Genomic DNA, 6494 nt, shown 5'->3' with positions numbered 1-6494 from the left:
CAACAGACAAAGATCGGACGAACATAATAGACCGACCAAGCATATGAGTTCGGTAGGTAAAGACTGACCGAGTGTAAGAGACCGATCGAACGTATAAGCACTTAGCATTAAGCTATCTTGAAGGCCTATACACGCCCGACTAGTTAAATCTTGGTCGATAAGTTAGGATCGGTTGTGCTCAATAGACCGGCCAAGCACAAAGGCATTTAGTAGCATACGATCGACTGAAGGAAGGACTACCAGGCAATAGTGCTTTTATACGCCTAACTGGTTAATTTCGGTTGATAAGGTGTAACTAGCTGGGCTCAACAGACTGGCCGAGTATGAAAAGTAGATGGAGCATAAAGATCTTCAACCTTGCACGGTTTCTGGCATATCTATAATAGTAAAATCCTAGTCGGATATAAATAACCAATCGAGTAGAGAATACCGGTCGAGACTAGTACAAATAGAAGATATTCCTCGTATATATAGAATGGGCTTATATGACTAACCAAGTGTATGTAACAGGTGAATCATAACAATATGTGATTATATGACAGCTTAATTAATTTGGCGGCAAATAGCTTCTAGAAGTCTCCACAGGTATGCTAAACGACAAAGAAGGTATATCTGGGGTAAGAAAAAGATTCCTTAAACTATTGTTGCAGTTTTGATTTACGTCACCTCTTAATAAACTTCAACAAACCGGGATCCACCTCATGACTGTGAAGGTTAGATGAGGAGGGATGGCAATGGGTCGGGTTCGGGTCGGATTCTATATCCTCCGTCCCCATACCCATCAGGTATAAGATCTCCGATGGGTATACTCATACCCATTAAAGGATCGGATATCTTCTATAGTTTTAATTTTTCTTCTTTCTATCCAACTATTATCATTCAATAAAAATATATTAAAATTAATATCCTATTTAAAAATATATATATATATAATTAAAAAAATAGATTAAACATCTATATAGTCTCCTCCTAATATCAACAAAAATAGCAAGTTAATTTTGGAAAAAGGAAATTTTCTTTAATATATGTATATATATTATTTAATCGAGTATTTGGGTCGGGTATCAGGTATTGATAGTCCCTCCATACCCTCCTCCATTCGGGTCAGGTATCGGATCCTCCCTCGGGTTCGGGTGAAATTGTCATCCCTAGATGAGGTGGAATAAAAAGAGGAATCCTCTCCACTGGTCAGGTACGTAAGCATACGCATTGCATCAGAAATAAAACCTTAATTTTCATCTTCTTTCACACTACTTCTTCTCGCCGGAGACTAACTTGAGCGTCAGAGGGCCTAGCCAGGGATTCCCACCCCGGTCTTAGGTCGCTAATGCTTTGTTGGTTGATCTCATTGTACGCAGGAATAGGAGATCATCCATTGGATTGCTGAGTCTTCACTGATCCACGGAGGCACCTCGCTGATGTGCGTAGATTGTATACTCTTGTTTAGCATGTTTTGACGCATATTCACATACTTTGCACGTGTTTTATCTATGCATTTTCATACTTCCAGCTTTGCTTTTAGCATATTTACTCTTTTTGTTCGCAGATCTACTTTTGTGCATTTTTTGTACACAAGAGTCGATTTTGGAGAAGAAATGATGTCCAAGGCAAAAATTACAAAGGAGGACGGCACCATCCATGAGTGCCACAGGGCCCTGCCATGGGGGGATGCCCAGGTCGTGTGAGGATCACCACCCATGTGGCTACAGCAGGAAGGAGACTGGTCATGGTCGTGTGATCTTCACACGGCCGTGCCAAGTTGTGAAGCCAATAGAGCTAAGCCGTGTACACCACACGGCCTTGCAAGCACTCCAGAGATGAAGCAGTGCACGACCGTGTAGACATACACGGTCGTGCAACATTTTCATAGGCCAAAACACCCTGGTCGTGTGCACCACACGACCATGTAGGAGCTCCAGAGCTGGAGGCAGTGCAGGTCGTGTAGATCTACACGGCCGTGCAAGGGGAGCAGTGGCAGAGCAGGCCATGGCCGTGTCTCACACACGGCCGTGTGAGACAGGCAGAGAAGGGAGTAGCACAGGCCGTGTGATCTTCACACAGCCGTGTCTCGAGGCCGTGTGGCGCCCAAACCCCTCCTCTATATAAAGCCTTCTTCAAGATTTGAAAGGGGATCTTCTCCCCTTTAGGGGAAATCAAGATTTGGGTGTTCCTCCACCTTCTTGGAGGGATTTTCCAGTGATTCGAGGGCAGATCTTCAACGTTTCGACTCCGGGAGCAAGGATTGGATCCGAAGACCATTCTTCATCGTAGATAAGCCTTTCTTCCCTTTCTTTCTTGGATTTGGGAATCAAGATGCTTGTAATCTTCTTGTTTTCGAATTTCTTTCCTCGTTCTCTGGATTAGATCTCTTGTTCTAGGATGGAGGGAGTATTTGTAATGAAGATTTGATGTAAAACTCTTGTGGATTTGCCAAATTCCTATTTCAATGATTTTGCCCTATTTTGTATCTCTTTGATCTTGTGTGAAATGTTGTGATTTGGACCTAATGCCCATTCTTGATTGAATGTTTGAATACCTTGTGAATCTTGTAGAGATTATTTCTCATTCGATTTTTTGAGGGGCGTTCGTGACAGGAACAAGCCCGTGTAAGGACATTTGAGAGATGATCTTGAGGGTGAAATAGTGTTATTCATCGGGGTAGGATAGATTATATGTGTTCATATCTTATATCTTGATGCGGTTGAGGAGTGATGAATTCTTATGTTGATTATCCGAGGGACGCACGTGACAGGCAAGCCTGTGTAAGGACAACATAGATTCATTACTAATTGATCATATTTAGGTATAGATTTTAGTCTTAGGCCGGTTGTCTATTGCAAGAGGGAACCGACAACCTCCTACAAATGATGGACAATTGAGGAATAAGATTTGGTAGATCATTTACATTGAATAATCTTACAAAGAAACTGAAACTCTTAGAACATACCTTTATCATAGCCCTTATTCTTGTTTCATATTCTTTATGTTTCTATGTTTTACTTTGCATAGTTGTACTTAGCTTTTGTTAATCCATTGATTAGTTGCTTAGCTAACTCGTGTTGAGATGTCTTTAGTGGTTATTCCAGTCCATGTGGATATAATATCTTTTATTATTACTTACGATATTTTCGTACACTTGCGGAACGTCAACAAGTTTTTGGTGTCGTTGCCGGGGACTGCGCTATAACATTAGAGGTTATCAATTGAGTTAGACTAAACATAACTTTTCTTTTCTTTTCATTAGCATAATTGTAACTAATCTTTAAAATTATATTTTTCTTGTATATCTTTCTACTTCTTGTCAATTCCTTTTTGTTGCAATTATAATTCTTCATTTTTAATTTCTAACATTCTAGTCTAACTTTTTTCTCTTTTGATTTAGTTTCTTTCTTCTTTTCTTTTGTAAACATATCTTGCAATCTTGTTCTTGGCATATGAATTATTCTAGATATTTTTCTTGTTCCTTTTGTCTTTTCTTTCTTGTTTTCATTATGCACTTTCTTTCTTGCAATTTAAATTTTGCAGTTTCTTTCTTGCTTTTCATATTGTGTTTTATTTCTTGTTTTTTATTCTTGAATATCCATGAGCACTAACATGTCAAGCAGGCCCACGAGAAATTTTTCTACACCTTTTTCTGCAAGATTTTTATCTCCCATTGTGCAACCTCAAATTGAAGCAGAAAGTTTCCAACTAGACTCAGAGTTAATTTTCATGATACAAGGTCAAAAATTTGGAGGAGAAGTATCAGAAAGTCCTTATCTGCATCTTGAAACATTTTTAGAGATTTGTGATATGGTGAAATGTGAAGGAGTGTCAGCAAATACAGTTCAATTGATGACATTTCCTTTCAGTATCAAGGATAAAGCAAGGACTTGGTTATATTCTCTCCGTCCTCAAAGCATCACAAGTTGGGGGCAATTGGAGAAGCAATTTCTGAATCATTTTTCCCTCCAAGCAGAACAGTGTATATGAGGAATTGCATAACAAATTTTGCTCAGGCATATGGAGAATCATTATTTGAAGCATGGGATAGATTCAAGAGTCTTCAAAGATAGTGCCCTCATCATGGTTTTGAAAAATGGTTGATTCTGCACATATTCTATGGGGGAATTTCTTTCTCAGACAAGAGTTTATTAGATTCATCAGCGGGAGGTTCTTTTATGGACAAAAGTGTAAATGAAGCATATATATTAATTGATCAAGTGACATTGAACCTCTATGAATGGTCGAACATAGGTTGGATGAAATCTCCCTCAAACATTCAAGAAGTACAAGCCATAAATATTATAGAGCCTGTCAAGCAAATTGTAACTCAACCATCTATGAGTTTTGAAAATCATAAGTCATAGAACGGGGAGTTCAAACATTTGGGGGCAAAGATTGAAAGTATTGTTTCAAAATAGTTTAAAGAAGATCCCCCTCCTTCGCAGACCAGATCTAGTGAAAAGTGTGATGATGTTGGGTTGAGAATTGAAAAAAAATCATGAAGAACTTCTGAATAAGGACATGTTTAAAATTGAGTAGAAGAATAATAGAAGATCACCATAACTCAGTTCCATTTCTCCAAGAAGTTCCCAAAGGTCACAACAAGTACCTTTCCCTCAATGATTGATCACACCAACACTATATAAGCAAGTTGGTCCTCCTCCAAAAGCTCAAAGGAAATTTGGGAAAAAGGAAGTTCAATATTTCCCAGGACCTTCACTAAGGGTTCCTTTTCCACAAAGGTTAGTGGGGGTCAATGAAAATAAAGACTTCGACAAATCCTGCGACACTAATATGGTTGAGTACAGATTTTTGAATGTATATGAAGATGAAGACTCTTCAGATGAGGATTTTATTGATAATGTAGTAGTAAATAAGTTTTCAAATCTACCTCCAAATTTTATAGGGTGTTATAGTGACATTGAACTTTCAGATGATAAATGTGATGTGGTAGATCAACTTAAAACTGCAAGTGAAGTTATTGATCCTCTTGTTATTGATTCTCCTATTGAGGTAATAGATGTTGGTTTATTTTTTAATGTTTGTGTTGATGATGATGATATGGAAGAATGTGTAGGGAGTTGTGTTGTGGAAGCAGCATCTCAAGGATCACTACCTTTGTTCATACAACCCTTAGAGGTTGTAAGAATTGATCATGTTGTGGAACAATGTGTAGGGACTCATGTAGTTATGGTTGAGTCTCAAGAATCACCATCTTTGATATCACTAACACTTGAGCCAAAGTCAGAATCATCATTTGATTCAGAGGAATTCACTTCTACATGTTTAGAAATTTCATGTATCTCTCAGCAAAGTAAGGTTAGTACTTCTTGTGATCTTTTAGGAAATTTTATAGAGATACCTATTATTGACTTTGTTGGATGTGATTCAGTTTTTATTTCTTATTCTGCTTATCTTAATATGGTTATGGCTCTATCTTATCTAATATGCTTGTGGGAGATTCGTACTTTTTTTGCATGTGCAGATTTTACTTGGGCTACTGATTGAAAGCTCAATCTAAACCGTCTTCGACCACCTAAAAGAACTTTAAAGAAGACGAAGATGGAGAGAGTGTTACTTCACTTTTTAATGCAAATGTTGAAAGCTCCCACCAAAATAAGAACCCTTAGTAGGAGGGTGATAAAATATCTTACCCCTCCAAGAGCAAGATTTAGATGAATCTCATGAGGTGGTCAAGCTAATGACCTTAAACAAACGCTTCTTGGGAGGCAACCCAAGTTCAATCTTGTTTTCATTTTCTAGTTTCTTTTTAATTTCATTTCTTTCCTCATAATAAATTTGTATCCTCTACTTAATTTTTCTTGTCTATCTTATTTTTGTAGATTTTAAAGTTGTGGAGGAATGTGAGCATTGGATAGAGGAGTATCTTTAAAAACATGAACGCCAACCATTTGGAGCTCATCACTTGGTAACTTCTCTAAACATCATAAATCTCCTCCATATATCATTTCTAGTTTTCATTGGGACAATGAAAAGTTTAAGTCTGGGGGGATGCATTATATGTATTTGATTTGCTTTGTTTATTTTTGTTTTTTTGCTTATGTCTTGCATTTTGTTTTGATTTTTCGTGGCATACATCTTGAGAACATCAAACTTCACTTATGTATTTTCTTGTCTTTTAGTAAAAATGTTAGCACGTTCATTATCTAGATTCATGATGTTTTAAGTGATGCTAGTAGTATGCTTAGTGTACCTCTTTTCTCTATCTTGGGTGGCATGAAATAAGCTAAGTATCATATGGAGATAAGTTTGAGATTTGGCTTGACCTTAAAGATCTTACCTTCACTTCATTATACTTGAGCTTGGATTGTTGATATCATTGAAATAGTCATGATTCATCTTGTTTGTTTAGTACTTGGTTTCCATGGTGATTTCTCAAACTTCATTTTGGTTACTGGATGAGGCTCAAGTCATGTAAGCTCATTTAGAAAAATCAAAATATCCCAACATTTGTGCTAAAAGTACATTTGTGAATAAGATTTGCACAA

General features: G+C 37.4%; 1 non-coding gene across 1 annotated transcript; it reads right to left on the bottom strand.

Moving 5' to 3' along the window:
• Window positions 1-3966: 3966 nt before the first annotated feature.
• LOC121978813 lies at window positions 3967-4072 on the bottom strand. The gene has a single exon (XR_006111157.1). It is a non-coding gene; the product is annotated as a small nucleolar RNA R71 (small nucleolar RNA).
• Window positions 4073-6494: the final 2422 nt, after the last annotated feature.

This window comes from Zingiber officinale, chromosome 4B (genome assembly GCF_018446385.1).
Source record: "Zingiber officinale cultivar Zhangliang chromosome 4B, Zo_v1.1, whole genome shotgun sequence".
In the NCBI taxonomy this organism is placed as follows: Eukaryota; Viridiplantae; Streptophyta; class Magnoliopsida; order Zingiberales; family Zingiberaceae; genus Zingiber; species Zingiber officinale.
This window is presented reverse-complemented; position numbering and strand designations above follow the sequence as displayed.